At 41.9% G+C, this 16,978-nt stretch overlaps 2 protein-coding genes across 5 annotated transcripts in view; one reads left to right on the top strand and one right to left on the bottom strand.

Moving 5' to 3' along the window:
• The window catches only part of LOC128572303 (zinc finger protein 91-like), a 351,229-nt gene that overhangs the window by 31,297 nt on the left and 302,954 nt on the right, over positions 1–16,978 (bottom strand). The gene's annotated exons all lie outside the window — the stretch shown is intronic.
• The window catches only part of LOC128572305 (zinc finger protein 43-like), a 385,702-nt gene that overhangs the window by 194,186 nt on the left and 174,538 nt on the right, over positions 1–16,978 (top strand). The window lies entirely within an intron of this gene.

Genomic DNA, 16,978 nt, shown 5'->3' with positions numbered 1-16,978 from the left:
CATCAGAGCTCACAGCAACCTCCAACTCTTGGGCTAAAGCGATTCTCTTGCCTCAGCCTCCCAAGTATCTGGGACTACAAGTACCCACAACAATGTCTGCCTATTTTTTGTTGAAGTTGTCATTGTTATTTTCCTGGCCCAGGCCAAGTTCAAAACACCAGCCTCAGTGTATGTAACTGGGGCCATAACCCTTGTGCTACGGGTGTCCAGCCCCCCATAGGAATTAAGAATGGGAAACAGTGAACAGTTAACCCCCATTTCAGTTTTGGTTTAGCTCATGTCAGCGAGACTGCTGAAACTGTTTCAATGAAACATCTAGACCTACACATGGAAAGCTCCTACACATAGTTTCCCAAGCTCCTTATCCTTTTCACCACCTTCTGGTCAGCTGAGGAACATCAGGTGGTCTTTCCAACATTTGTCAGCCATCTCCCCATGTTGCTCTTGAATGAACTGCTTTTTCTTCCACCAATTCTTGCATTGTGACTATGACTTTTCATGAAGTTATAGTCAATCTTGGGTTTACTTAAAATTTTGCAGGTTTTGACGGAGTCTATGAAATGGCTGGTTTAACAATTCCCCTTGTTGCTGCTGTTACACCTTTAGACTCAGGTGGAGAAAGCAAACACAGCAGAGTCCCCTCTGCTCAACACTTTGTAACAACACAAATGCCTCTGGTGCAAAGAAGATCACCAATCACAATCTTGATGCATGGCATAGTTTTCTGGCACATTAAATTCTCCAAGGAGAGAGAAGGCAGCCGTATCTAAGTACCTGGACTCAGAATTTTGACCAGCAGATTTGGGTCTGGCAAATCCAGGGGTAGCAGCCAGTGCCCTGTGTAGATTCATGAGAATTACAGAAACAGAAAAATAGGAATGATTACAGTCTCAGGTATACTCAATGCATATCTGTCATCCAGATTGAGATTCTGGCCTCATAGTTTCAGGATCAGTTTTAGGTCTCAAATATTTGAGACCTAAAAGATAACTGAAAGACAGAGACAGGTAATGGCTGATTGCTGCCCTATAAAAGTAGTTTCTAAAACTCTACAGGTTATCCCCAAAGTCACCATACATAGGAAAAATTGTTGCTAAATATACCTTTACAAAATGCTCATTACACACTTTTACAAATAGATGGCAATACACAGAGAATAGTTCGTAAATGTTTTATACAATTTTGTTGTAAATAGGGCAGTGCCTGTAGCTCAGTGAGTAGGGCACCAGCCCCATATACCAAGGGTATAGGCGAAAAGCCTATATGTAAGACTTGTATACAGATTATTTCTGTGAGAGTAAGTTAAAAGTCTTTGGGAGATGGAATGGAAAAACCTGGCTAGCACTCCATTACTGTTACAGGCCTGGTCACATAACAGACAGGACTTGAAAGCAGGCTCTGTATATCTCAGGAATTTCCAAACTGCTCCCTAAAGATGGATGACTGATTCCAGATGGTACGTTAAAGGTCAAGGCATTGTACATTGTACCCGTTTGATCCCTGGAGTTCTGTCTTAGTCTGATCTCCTGGAGCTTCGGTTAGTTACTTAGCATAAGAAACAACTTTAGATAAGGTTAGAAGTGCTATTATGGCCTAAACTGCAGACACCCTGGTGCCAGGTGGTTAGGGCCTGGGTCTTTGAGTTAGAGCCATTAGATTATTGATTTATGATGCATGCACGCAGTACTGCCTATAAAAGTTGTGGTAAAATAAAAATTTCTTGTCACACGCCTAAGAGAGTGGTAATCTCCTTTTCTGTTAGACAATTTCAAATGCAGGACCTAAACTCTGTGATGTTACATGCATTCACATCCTATATCAGATGGTGGCAGGTTCAAACCATGCCCTGGCCAAACTGCAACAAAAAATAGCCAGGAGTTGTGGCAGCTACCTGTACTCCCAGCTACTTAGGAAGCTGAGGCAAGAAAATCACCTAAGCCAAAGAGCTGGAGGTTGCTGTGAGCTGTGATAGCACAGCACACTACCCAGGGTGACAAGGTTACACTCTATTAAAAAAAAAAAATTCATTGAAAATAAAACTACATAGAGCTATGATTTCCCTTTTTCTCTGTGTATGGTGACTGTAGGATCAATTTTTGGGACACCGTGTACTATAATGGCTCAAGAAGGGAGATTTGAAATTGGCAGAGACCATAGTAGCTTTGTTATTTGGGACAAAATTCACTTTGCTCTACAATTATGCATTGTAACTGGAAGGTTGAGATGGAAAGCACCCTCTGGAGTTACATTCTGTGGGCATCATCTGTTTGGGGTTTTGTTGAGGAGACAGAGTCTCACTTTGTCACCCTCAGTATGGTGTTGTGGTCTCATAGCTCACAGCAACCTCAAACTCTTGGGCTCAAAGCGATTCTCTTCCCTCTGTGTCACAAGTAGCTGGGACCATAGGCGCCCGCCACAACACTGGATTATTTTTAAAGACGGGGCCTTGCTCTGGCTGAGGATGGTCTTGAACGCGTGACCTCAGCAATCCACCTAGCTCAGCACCCCAAAGTGTAGGATTACAGGCGTGAGCCACGGTGCCTGCTCCACATCATCGATGTTTATGTCATATCTGGTAATTCGGGATAGTGTGTATACTATATAATTAAAAACAGAGTCATTTAGAACTCTAGAAGAACCCACCATAATTGCAGACAGAAAAAGAACTGTCATATTAAACCAGAATGTGATGTTCATCTCAAACAATCTAAAAGATTGCAAAGATGAATTAAATCACCATAAACAGTCCTGAATAAGACCTGACAGCACCATTAGTTATACAGGGTGTCCATAAAGTTTGTGTGCAAATTAAAACAGTAAAACCCAGGGTGACAGAGTGAGACTCTGTCTCACAAAGAAAAAATAATAAAAGAAAACAAAAGACAAAAACAGAAAGAAAACATGTATAGGGCCAGGGGATAATGGTGAGAGAGACTGGGGTGCATAATTCAACATGGGAAGGAGCTCTGATTACAAAAATGTCCGAGGCTTGTTTTCTCAAGAGCACCTCACTGCAAAAAACAAAACTTCCCATAGTGACCCAGGTGATACTCCCTATTTTACCTATGACAAGGCCAGTCCCAGGCTCTGCAAATTCCCATTTCTTGCTCATAATCAATTACCTGAACAGTTCTTTCTTCACCAGTCAGAACTAAATACTTCTTCAATTTTGTTGAAGTTACTCTTCTTCCCCCTGGATGCTGACCTTTGGCCAATTCTAAGTCTTACTTCTATAACCCCTTTTTATACCCCCTTCTAAGAACTGTGTTACTGCAGGATGAAACATCTCCTCACCTGGCAGATTGTTTCTTCACCCTCCATTCTGCCCTTCACTCCCACCTTCTTTCTACACTTCTGTGCTCCTCTCTGTCAAAGAAATTCCTTTTGTGTGATGGTTGCAGATCACTTATACTTCATGCTTTCCCTAAGCAATACTTCCTACAATAATGAAGAATTCATTTTATTGGACAATAAGATGAAATTTCAATTTTATTCTATTGCACAATGTCTAGAAACACCACTAGAACAAAACCACATACACCTCAGGAAGCACGTATCGTCACCCTCCACTTCCATCAACCACACCAGTTTGTGGGTCCCCAGCTTTCAGGGCTCTACACATCTGTCCCTACAAAGGGCTCTTCTATACCTGGAGTGAACAGGCTAAAAACTTTTAGAGAAGAATTCCTGGACCCTCAATGATCATCTTCTGGAGCAACAAGAATAACCTTGTCTTAGTCGCTAGAGTCAGACCTTTGGTTCCCAGTCAAGTTTGTTCACTTACTTGTAGATGAGAAAATATCAAGTGTTTGAGAAATCCACCAAAATTCTGCAAACTCAGTGTAGATGTTTATATGATAAAAGGAAATAGTAACACACTTTTCATTTCTTATGTAAACATGAAAAGCAAAATTCCCAGGTGGTGCCTGTGGCTCAAGGAGCAGGGCGCCAGGGTGGCAGGTTCAAACCTGGCCTCGGCCAACACTTAAAAAAAAAGAAAAGAAAAGTAAAGAAAAATTACCTATATTGTGACATAATAGTGATGTCATTTAATTATTAATTCCATGAAAACAAATCATTTAGTAAACAATCTTCTGAGACCATCTCTGCAAGTTTACAAGTCCCCTTCCATAGCATTTAGCATTAAATTCCAACTTCCAGATGACACAAAACAGAACAAAGTTACCTACTGTCACAGAGTGTCCACTCTGTGTAAGAGAGGAACTGGTATTTGGGAAAATTCACAATTCACCAATTGATCAACCACACTTTCATGTGGAAATTTATATGCAGCCATGAAGCAATACACACTCCACACTTAGTCTTTTTCTTCTTCTTGGTATCATTGAAAACCTAGGCCCTGGGCTTCCATTTGAAATCATCCTCAGACAGTGATATATCTCAAAACCTTACTACTGAACCTTTTCCCTTAGGTTGCTTCGCTGAAAAGATCAACTAATAGTTATGGTAGATTAATAAGAGAATGGTTTATTTTGGGTGGCGCCTGTGGCTCAAAGGAGTAGGGCGCTGGCCCCATATGCCAGAGGTGGCAGGTTCAAACTCAGCCCCAGCCCAAATGCAAAAGAAAAAAAGAATGGTTTATTTCCAAATACCATGCCCATGGGGGGAACCACAAGAATGATTTTCCAAAGTCTCAGTGATAGTCAGTGGCTTTTAAAGATGCCTTTTAGAAGGGAGGGGGAAGAGTGGGGGAAAGTACAGATGCAGCATTTGGTTGCTAGGGGGAATGTGTGTTGATGGGTGGAAACAGACTGAGAGACAGGTCTTGAGCTTCAAATGACCTTAGGGCCAGGTCTATGTGATAAGGATTCCAGTAGCCCCTTTTCTGATTCTAAATCAGGTTACTCAGGTTTTAGAGTGGAGAAGCAAATGCTTTCTCATCAAAAATGACCTTTTGACTGAAAATATTCTTTATACCAAGAAATCATATTTTTGGGTGAAATTTACTTAGCTAATTCAGTACACCCACTCAAAGAAAAAAGATAAAAACAATTTGTTTAATAAAATGGAATATATCACTAAATATTTAATTCCCTTTTCTGAACTCCAGTTCTGTCTTGCATTTTCAGGAAAATTTTTTAAGTTCTAGTCATATATTGTATTTTTCTCTCTCTCTTCTTTTTGAGACAGACCCTCAGCTATCGCTCTGGGTAGACTGACATGGCATCACAGCTCACAGCAACCTCAAACACTTGGCCCTAAGTGACTCTCTTGCTTCAGCCTCCCAAGGAGCTGGGACTACAGATGCCCACCACAACGACCGGCTATTTTTTGGTCATAGTTGTTAATTGTTGTTTGGCAGGCCGAGGCTGGATTCAATCCTGCCAGCTCTGGTGTATGTGGCTGGTGCCTTTGCTGCTTGAGCTACAGGTGCCGAGCCTGATATATTGCATTTTACACTTAATGAAAAATTGAAGCTGAAATAAAGAAACAAAGCTTTTCAAGGTTCACTGGTGATTGAAATGCAGACATGCCTCAGTCGAGTAAGGTCATCCCATCTAATCCTTAAGACATCCTCCCACCCTCAACCTCAGCCTGCTCACAGAATTGCTCAATGGCCACCCACCCAGGAGAAAGTGCACCCTAACATTCAATGCATATGAAGTGTGAACTGTGTTACAGGGCTTTTTTTTTTTTTTTTTTGGTTGAGACAGAGTCTCACTTTGTTATCCTTGATAGAGTGCAGTGGCTTCATAGCTCACAGCAAATCCAAACACCTGGGCTCAAGTGAGTCTCTTGCCTCAGCCTCTCTAGTAGTTGGGACTATAGGTGCCCATCACACTCCCAGCAATTTTTTTGTTTGACAGGGCTGGGCCATGTTCAAACTCACTGGAGCATGTGGCCGGTTCACTAACCATTTAGCCACAGACGCCCAGCCTGTGTTGCAGGTTTTCAAATGACCTTGCTGGGGATTGGTTATCCTTATCTTTTGAGATAATTTTCCTCCTTTGAAACATTTGAGAATCCAGAAGGTAAAAATAATTTGTGCATTTTCCCCGAATACCAGTACTTCATTGACTAACAGTAATGTGTCCCAGAAATGAAAGCTGAGCCTGGTATGAAAAAACTTCAAGTCCCAGTGGCTTAGCTGTTTACATGAAGGGTATACTAAGAGACTGTTCTCAAAGAGAAAGGCATTCATATACTCCAAAGAGAGGCTCAATCCCCATACCTCAGGCTATCGACTGGACAGGTGTGTCCCATGAATTGGTATTTGTGAACACTCCAGTAAACATGGATGCCATGGGCATCTCGGGTCATCCTCAGACAAGTGTAAAGCTCTCTGGACCAACTAAAGACAGAAGGGTGGCTGAGGACACATTACCCTGTACAGTTACCAAGAGAGGATACCCAGGAAGGATGAGGTCTAGGAGAACAGGTCTTCTAAAGAAGACCACAAGGATACACCTGCAAGGGCCTTTCCATGGTGACTCAGCTGTTAGGAATTTGTAGACCTAACTTCCTGGGACCTGAAAATTTCCACCTCTGTGAAATCCTGTAATTCTGTGGGGGCTGAAACAGCATCTCTGCATGATTCGAAGTGACCAATAAGAAAGGTACCCTGAAAGTTTTCCAGTGGAGATAAATAGGGAAATACCAAACCAGTTGGAGTGTGGCCATTTTGAATTCTATGCCATAAGCTTCGCCAGCTGAAATAAAAGCTTTTTCCTCTTATATACAGTGTTTGGGTGCTGTTTCTCTCCATTGGGCCTCATCTTCCTGCAACATTATCAAAGCGGAATCTCAATGCAAAGACATTCTGACAAGGAGTATGTGCCTAGGCAATACAGAAGGAGTAAAGGCACCAAGATTTTGACCACAGAGTGTCATGGGATTATTTCTGCTTTCTTCTTTTTTTTTTTTTTTTTTTTTTTTTTGTAGAGACAGAGTCTCACTTTATGGCTCTCGGTAGAGTGCCGTGGCCTCACCCAGCTCACAGCAACCTCCAACTCCTGGGCTTAAGCGATTCTCTTGCCTCAGCCTCCCGAGTAGCTGGGACTACAGGCGCCCGCCACAATGCCCGGCTATTTTTTGGTTTGCAGTTTGGCCGGGGCCGGGTTTGAACCCGCCACCCTCGGTATATGGGGCCGGCGCCCTACCGACTGAGCCACAGGCGCCGCCCTATTTCTGCTTTCTTCTTATGAGACATGTTCAGAAACTTATAAAACCCAAAAATTTAGGCTCAGCTTCTGTAGCTCAGAGGCTAGGGTGCTGCCCACATATACCAGAGCTGGAGGGTTTGAACTCAGCCAGGGTCTGCCAAACAACAATGACAACTACAACCAAAAAGTAGCTGGATGTTGTGCCTGTAGCTACAGCTACTTGGGAGGCTGAGGCAAGAGAATTCCTTAAGCCCAAGAGTTTGAGGTTGCTGTGAGCTGTGATGCCACTGCACACTATTGAGGGCGACTTAGTGAGACTGTCTCAAAAAAAATTTAGAAAACAATCACCCACTATTATATAAAGAAATGACAAATAGTGCGTGGACCCTGTAGCTGAAGAAGCTAAGGTGCCAACCACAATCATCAGAGGTGGTGGGTTCCACTCCACCTCCAGCATACCAAACAACAATGTCTTACTATGTTGCCCTCAGTAGAGTGCCGTAGAATCAAGGCTCACAGCAACCTCAAACTCTTGGGCTCAAGCGATTTGGTTTCCTCAGCCTCCCTAGTAGCTAGGACTTACAGGTGCCCACAACAATAACCAGCTTTTTTTTGGTTTTGTTGTTGTGGTTATCATTGTAGTTTAGCTGGCCTGGGCTGGGTTCAAAACCGCCACCCTGGGTGTATGTGGCTGGCACCCTACCCACTGAGCCATGGGCACCGCCCTCAACCTGGTATTTCTTAAAGGTCAGTCCAGGGACAGTTGGTACCTCCCCATCTGTTTTTCAGGTAGTTTAGTCAACCAAGAAGTCAGTGAGTACTTTCCCATCTATCTTGGCAGGGAACCAGACTTACTCCATTTTGTTGAAGGATTGTGGCCAGGAAATTTGCCAGGAGTTAACTGGTATTTTTCCACCTTAGTCTAGGCCTAACAACATAGAAGAGTTAGGCTGAGGAAACAAGAGTGGTACGTTTAGACTCAATGTGCCATACTTTTGGAAAATGTGGGGAAAATGCAAGTCACCCTGTTGAATGTTAAAATATACAGCATGGAATTAGACTGAAAGGGTTCTTGAGCTTTTAGTTCCTAAGTTAGGAACTATAATACAACTCAAATTTATGTTATACATTACTAATTATAGAATGTTTGGTCTTTACAGTGAAATAATACAAAAATTAGAGGGGAGGGGCAGGTGCCGTTGCTCACACCTATAATCCCAGCACTTGGGATGCCAAAGTGGGTGGGCTGCCTGAGCTCAGGAGTTCAAGACCAGCCTGAGCAAAAGCAAGACACTGTCATGAAAAAAAAAAAAAATTAAAAACAGCTGGGCATTGTGGCTGACACCTGTAATCTCAGCTACTTGGGAGGCTGAGGCAAAAGGATCGCTTGAACCCAAGAATTTGAAGTTGCTGTGACCTAAGATGCCACCACAATCTACCCAGGGTGACCAAGTGAGACTATGTCTCAAAAAAAAAAAAAAACATTAGAGGGGAGGTGAGAGGGAGATTGGTGTGCTCTCACCTAAGGGAGATTCACCACACAAACACAAACAATATTAGCTAATCATTTCTACACTCATATTAATCTGAAATTTACAAAAAAAAAGTGGAGTTGCAAAAATTAAAGGATAATAAATATTTTTAGTGTTTAAATATATATTTTCAGCCGGTGTCTTGCTCCATTAACCTAGAGTGCAGGAATGTCATTGCTCACAGCAACCTCCAAATCCTGGGCTCAAGAAATCCTCATGTCTCAGCCTCCCAAGTGGCTGGGACTACAGGCCCAGCACCACCACCACAATACCATGCTAACTTATCTATTCTCAGTAGAGACAGGATCTTGCTCTTACTCAGTCTGATCTCCAACTCCTGAGCTTAGAAATCTATGAACCTCAGCCTCCCAGAGTGCAGGGGCAGGGATGGTAGACATGAGCCTTGGCACTTGGCCTCTTTAAATATATATTATCATTTTCAATTCTCCACAAGTGTGTGTACATACATATAGACATATATATATATATACATACACACACACACACACACACATATATATATATGTATATAAATTCATAGTTTTTCAGTAAGGACTAAAATCTCTCAGCCGGCCTCCTTTCTCTTGCCTCCAGCTCCCTCACCTCTTTACGCAAACCATTAAAAAACCCAACAAATCAGGGCGGCACCTGTGGCTCAGTGAGTAGGGTGCCGGCCCCATGTACCAAAGGTTACATGGCGGGTTCAAGCCTAGCCCTGGCTAAACTGCAACAAAAAATAGCCGGTTGTTGTGGGGGGACGCCTGTAGTGCCAGCTACTCGGGAGGCTGAGGCAAGAGAATTGCCTAAGCCCAAGTGCTGGAGATTGCTATGAGCTGCGATGCCATGCCACTCTACCGAGGGCGACAAAGTAAGACTCTGTCTCTAAAAAAAAAACCCAACAAATCAACCAAAAGAAAACATAAATTCTTTCTCTTTACATTTCCTGAGCTGTTTTCTCTTTCAGTATTTGTTCCTTTAAGCCTCCAGTGATTCCTGAGTGTCCAACAAGAAACAAGAGAGTATCAACAATCGCCTAAGGACTGGAAGCACCTAGAAAAATGTTGTGTTCAAACTTTGCTGAGAAAAAATGAACCCACCATTCACACTCACAGTAACTTGTGAATTAGGATGCAATGACACCCCACTCCCCTTAATTCCAACTACCCATTTGACCTTAGCCTGGGCATTCTTCCTTTCTTTCTTTGGGATTCTAAACGTTCCCTCTTCCCACTGCTATTGTCACAGGAAGATGAGGCCCAACCAAGAGAAAGAGCACCCAAACATTGTTTTATAAGAGGAAGGGCTTTCTTCACCAGCCCAGAGCTTAAGGCATAGAAGAATTCCACATGGCCATGCTCCCCAACTGGCCTTTCCCTTTTTATCTCCAGTCAAAAATTTCTTACCCATAGGTACTTTTTCACTGGCCAGTTTGAATCAAATGGGAGATACTACTCCAGCCTCCACAGAACTACAGGATTTCACAGAAGTGGAAATTTCTAAGTTCCAGGAAGGTAAGTCTACAAATTCCTAAGAGCTGAGTCACCATGGAGAGGACCCTTCAGGTGTATATTTGTGGTCTCCTTGAGAAGACCTGTTCTCCTAGACCTCACCCTTCTCGGGTCTCCTCTCTCACTATATTCCCTTTACTCACTCCCTGCTCTCTGTTCTCTCTCATGGCTTCCACCCACTCTCTAACATAAAATAAACTTACACATTTATATCCTAATCTGGATCTAAACAAAGTCTTTTCTCACACTACGTGTAGGACAAACTGAGCAACTGAGCTTTTTCACACCACTTGAAATCACCTGTAGTGAGAAGTAGATGGAGTCAGCCAGGCCAGAGCCTACAGGACATAGCTGGTCTGGTGGTTTAGATCCTACAAGACCTTCCCACCTGTCTCCCATGCTTATTGTTTTGTAAATTTAGGTCCCACCCTGAAGATGCCCATCTTGAATCTTTCAGAAATTAACTTTGTAAATGTCAGAGTTGTCACTGAATTGGAAATGTCAGAGATTGTCACTGAGTTGTGCAGTTTCTTATTTTAAATAAGGCTTATTGTGGTCTTTGCTTTGGGAGGATTTATAGATTAAACTTTGAATTGGAAATGTTAGAGATTGTCACTAGTTGTGTGCTGTTTATTACTTAAAGTTAGTTAATATGCCCTCTGCTGTGAACCATTATGCATAAATCTCTAATTTTGGAAATGTTAGAAGAGAACAGTCTGGGAGAGGCTACTCTCACTGTTCTCCAGAATCATTGGCCTTCTAACCAAGTTTGAGAACCTCTCCCTGTCTCTGCATACCCGCTAACAGTGACAGGCAGCCAGACCCTCCCATAACAGTCTCTCTGACTAATGCAGAGGCCCAGGGAAAACCTTCCACTTAATTCTTTGAAGGTTTCCAGGATATCAACTCACACATGGAAAATTAATAACAGAAAAGCATACAAACTTATTAATGTACTACATATGTGGGGAATCATAGAGAGATTATCCCAACCTCCCACTGGGGTACAGAAGCTTAATACTCGTTTTCCTAAAAGTAGAAACACATGGGAATATAGACCATTTTCTTGAAAGACAAATCTGAATGAACCTCAGAGGCAGATGCTGAGGAAAAAGCCATTCTCCAAAAGTGGGTGGATTTGCGAACTGCAGCAGATAAGGAGGTAACAGTAAAAATATAGAAGGCAATTGTTTTTATTTTGGGAAGACGCTTTCTTTGTTACATAAAGACATTTTAAAGAGTCCATCCCTGATAGAATCAGGTGTACCCGCCCAAATAGACCTGCCCCAGCCCAGGTGGGACTGACCTGCCCAAGCAGGGTCAGACTCACGTCCCTCCCAGGAAATAAACATGCTGCCAATCCTGCCCCTCCCCCAACCCTTTAAATCCCCATGGCCATAACCCACGTGTGGAATTCCTTTCCTGATTTCACCCCACCTCATCCAGGTGGAATAAAAGCTACATTGACCACATACACTGGGCCTCCGTTGTCCTTTCATCTCACGCCTCAGGATAATCTTTCACCTTCAGGTCCCTAACCTCTCAATCCCTCTTCTTGTGGTGAGGGGAGAAAGACTAGGTTATAAGGGAATTAATATTTAGGCTTATTTCCAAAAAGCTTTCCATTTTCAAAAACACTCACCATGCTTAAACTACCATTTTTAGAAGAATTTTCTGCTCCCCAACATTAACTTAGCAGGAAACAAAATTTAGGCTTAACCAATCACAAACTGCCAATTCTCTTCTGATTACTAAAACAGATTTTCACCTAGATAGTCCAAACAAGGTCAATGCATAATTGTAAACAATCAGTTCTTGAATTTGGTTTTGTGTCACTTTTTTTTTAAGGGTCTCACTTTGTCACCCTCAATACAGTGCCATGGTGTCACAGTTCACAGCAACCTTAAACTCTTGGGCTCATGGGATCCTCTTGCCTCAGCCTCCCAAGTAAATGGGACTACAGGCTCCTGCCACTGCCACTATGCTCGGCTATTTTCTTTCTTTCTTTCTTTATTTATTTATTTTTTTTAAGAGACTGGGTCTCCCTCTGGTTCAGGCTGGTCTCCAACTCCTGAGCTAAAATAATCCACCCAACTCAGCCTTCCAGAATGCTGGGATTACAGGCCTGAGCCACCATGCCTGGCCAAGTTTGCTTTCTTAGGTACCATGTGAGAGATTTTCCTTCAATCACCCCCCAACTCAACCTACCCTGGACTCTCCAAACTACAACTCATAGCTGAGAATCCATAATTGCAATTTGTTTGTTACACAGACATTTTAGAAAATCCACCTCCACGCTTGTGGTGAGGGGACCAAGACTAAGTTATAAGAGACTTAATATTAAGGCTTTGGTTCATCTTTCTTAACTAGAATTTAATGGACTTGGAATGGCGATTCTAAAAGAAATCAATGGGTATTGTTTGAAAGAGAAGAAAAATAAATGACTTCTGCATCATTATTTGTCATTTTTATGAGAAATTTCAATCATTGGCCAGGTGCAGCTGCTCATGCCTGTAATCCCAGCACTCTGAGAGGCCGAGGGGAGCACACTGATTGAGCTCACGAGTTGGAGACCAGCCCCAGTGGGAGGTTGGGGTAATCTCCCTATGATTTCCCCACATATGTGGTACATTAATAAATTTGTATGCCTTTCCTCTTATTAATTTGCTATGTTTGAGTTCTTATCCGGAAACCTTCAAAGAATTAAGTGGAAGGTTTTCCCTTGGCCTCTGCATTAGTGAGAGAGCCTGTTATTGGAGGAAGAGGGTCTGGCTGCCTGTCACTCTTAGCCAGTATGCAGAGAGAGGGAGAGCTTCTCAAACTTGCAAAAGCAAGACCCTGTCTCTATGAAAAACAGAAAAACTGAGGCAAGTACCTAACTTTGTACCTAAGTTTATTTTTATTTTCGGGGGAGACAGAGTGTCACTCTGCTGCCCTGGCTAGAGGGCCATGGGTGTCATAGCTCCCAGCAATTTCAAACTCCTGGGTTCAAGCAATTCTCCTCTCTTAGCCTACCAAATAGTTGGGATTACAGGTTCCTCCATGACCTCCCACTAATTTTTCTATTCTTAACTAGAGATGGGTTTTACTCTTCCTCAGGCTGGTCTCCAAGCAATCTAGCCACCTCGGCCTCACAGAGTGCTAGAGTTATAGGCATTGTGGTAGAGACAGACACCCTGTCTTTTTTAGCTATTTGTGAACTTAGAATGCCCCTGAAAAAGCCTCAAAATGAATTGTTATCACTGGTCTGGGCTTTCAGCAATGCCTAAATAACACAACACAACACTGAACCATTAGGTGATTGGGGTTATTGGGGATCAAAAAGCTCAAATGTATATGCATAAAGTGAAATTTCTTGGTTTTCAGCTAGAGCCTAGACAAGGTAGCCTATTAAAAAATAGAAAAAAAGGCTTAGCACCCACACATATGCACTGAGGCTGACAGGTTCAAGCCCAGCCCGGGCCAGCTAAACAACAATGACAACTACAACCAAAAAATAGCTGAGCATTGTGGCAGGCGCCTGTAGTCCCAGCTACTTGGGAGGCTGAGGCAAGATAAGCCCAAAAGTTGGAGGTTGCTGTGAGCCCTGCTGCCACCACACTCTACCAAGGGTGAAAAACTGAGACTCTGTCTCTAAAAAAAAAAAAAGATAAGCAGGCTCGGGGCCTGTAGTTCAAGCAGCTAAGGCACCAGCCACATACACCTGAGCTGGCAGGTTTGAATACAGCCGGGGCCTGCCAAACAACGATAATTACAAACAAAAAATAAACAGGCATTGTGGCAGGCGTCTGTGGTCTCAGCTACTAAGGCTGAGGCAAGAGAATCGCTAAAGCCCAGGAGTTGGAGGTTGCTGTGACCTGTGATGCCACAGCACACTACTTGGGGCAACAGCTTGAGGCTTTGTCTCAAAAAAAAAAAGAAAGAAAAAGAAAAGAAAAAAGATAAGCAAAAGCTTTTCCCATTAAAACAAAGAAAACTACTGAAGTAATAAATGTCCTTCTGAAAAACATTATCTCCTATTATGAGCTCCCCAGAAGCCTTCAAATTAATAATGGTCTGTCTTTTATGGCAGAAGTTACACTCCAGGTAAGCAAATTTTTCAAAATTCACTAGAAATTGCATGTCGCCTGTAGACTTTAATCATCTGAAAAATATAAAAAGAAATTAAATCACCCAGTAAAAAAAAAATATTGCCCAACTATGTCAAGAGATCCGTTTACATTAATGGATTATTATTGCCCCTCTAATTACTGTGAATAAATGTAGCCCTAAAAGCAGGCTCATACTAAATCTTTACAAAGTTATTTATAAGAAACACTTCCAGGCAGTCTCAATTCAAATGCCCAGGCAAGCCGAATATAATCATAAAGTAAAAAAGTATGTACAACAAATGCAGCAAGTGGTATCCCTTATTCACAAGTTCTCTCTTCCCAGACCCCAGTCAATCCCTACAGAAAATTTAAATCCCTTTTATCCTAGTGACCAAGTCCAGCTCAAACCCTGGAAAGACAGGCCTGAGAAAAACAGCTGAAAGAGTAGTAGACTGGTCCAGAAGATGTTCTGCTGGGGATACCATGGCAGTGAAACTCACAGGACTAGAAGCCTGGGCCCACCACACTCCACTCAAGCTATATCTCACTCTAGAAGCAGCTTTGGCCCACAAAAACTAGACAGCCTCTCCTAGAGGCAGTAACAAGATGGAATGAAGAAATATAACATCCACTCATCTTCCTCTTGAGACTACACACGGCTGTATTCTCGCCACACAACTTCGTCCAATTTCGATGAAATAAAAATGTAGAGATTGATTTAGCCCAAAATGTCATAAATATGTCTGATTTCTGGCTCAGTGCCTGTAGCACAGTGGTTACTGCACCAGCCACAAGCAATGAGGCTGGAGGGCTCGAACCCACCAGCCACAGCTAAACAACAATCACAACTGCAATTAGAAAATACCCGGGCGTTTTGGTGGGTGCTAGTCCCAGCTACTTGAGAGGCTCAGGCAAGAGAATTGCTTAAGCCCAAGAGTTTGAGTTTGCTGTGAGCTGTGAGGCCACAGCACTCTACCAAGGGTGACATAGTGAGACTCTGTCTGAAATAAATATATATGTCTAACTTCTGTCTTACTAGAAGTCCTCATGTAAAACAGGCATTTCCTTTATGTCTAATGGAGATGTGCACCTGCTAGAACTTATGAGAAATGTCATACTTGTCCCATATATCCACAAGATTATCCCACACTCAGATATTTATACTTATAAAACAATCACTACTGTCAAGAGAAAAGGATACTATTTGCCATATAACTGAAAAGTGTAACTACTAGTCATAAATATATTAAGTTTAAAAGGTGCCCATTCTGATATACCATCCTTAATAATTCCTTACTTATGGGTGGCGCCTGTGGCTCAGGTAAGGCGCAGGCCCCATATACCGAGGGTGACGGGTTCAAACCCGGACCCGGCTGAACTGCAACCAAAAAATAGCCGGGCGTTGTGGCGGGCACCTGTAGTCCCAGCTACTCGGGAGGCTGAGGCAAGAGAATCGCTTAAGCCCAGGAGTTGGAGGTTGCTGTGAGCTGTGTGATGACATGGCACTCTACCGAGGGCCATAAAGTGAGACTCTGTCTCTACAGAAAAAAAATAATAATAATAATAATTCCTTACTTAAATGTAACTTAACTGCCTTTGTACCTTATGCGAATAGACACACCAAGCTACCCCAAAGATAGTGAATACAAGGCACTTAGGCCTTTCCATACATCCCTGCTACAACACAACTCCTTTGCTAAGCTTAACCCCTTTTCTACCCTGTGTAAAAAAATGTAAGTCCAACTGGTCTAAAGTAATTTAAGATATTACACTCCCTGAAAACTATCACCGCCAACTACACCATTTTAACACTGATAAATACACCACTTTAGTCATTTGTGTCATACCAACACTAGCTATTGGACTCAATCTGAAAATTAGTGCATTGTCCCATGCCATCCTCAAGGCCCTTAATACAACTTCTCAAGCCACAAACGCTCTGAGCATTGAATTAAAATAAGTATGAGAAGCTATCCTAAAAAAAAAAATCAAGCAGCCATTAATTATTTATTATTAAAACACAATCATAGATGTAAAAAGTTAAAATATATACTGCTTCAATTTATCTACCAGTTCCCAACCCATTAAAAACAAGTTAAATGTATAAAAGATATAGTCCAAATAAAACAACGATCAAGATTTTTCAGAATATCCAACACTTCCTAACACATTGTTATAATCACCTAAATCCAAATCTAAAGTTACTCTCTTGTATTATAAGCTTCTTAATGTTACAATACCATTGTACCAAATATATACCATTCATAATGTACCTGATGTTTCACAATTTTCAGAAAACAAAATCAAACAGCACGGCCCTCATGTCAATTTAACCATAACAATTATTTCCATTTGAAATCAATTTCATAGATTCGAAAATAAAATAAACAAATGTAGAGAATCTGGTAAACACAGACATCCCCAGAACCTTTCTTAGCTATTCCTGAACTGAGAATGCACTTGAAAACATATTAACAGTAAGTCAGTCAAACAGGCCAAACCAGAAATAGGGAATAAAGATAATCTTGAAAAAAACCATGTAAGAAATGAGGCACTATAGAACAACTTAATAGCAGGTTTAATGATGTTGTTTTGAGGATTTTTCTCTGATGGTTTTTTAATTGTTGTATGTAATTAACTTGCCTAAATGTTGTTAATCAGATAAGTAAAATATATTTTAGTATACTTTTGAAATTATTCTCTATATAAATTATTAAAATTTG

This window comes from Nycticebus coucang, chromosome 20 (assembly GCF_027406575.1).
Source record: "Nycticebus coucang isolate mNycCou1 chromosome 20, mNycCou1.pri, whole genome shotgun sequence".
Lineage (NCBI taxonomy): Eukaryota > Metazoa > Chordata > Mammalia > Primates > Lorisidae > Nycticebus > Nycticebus coucang.
Note: the sequence above shows the minus strand (reverse complement) of the source record. Positions and strands in the feature narration are given on the sequence as shown.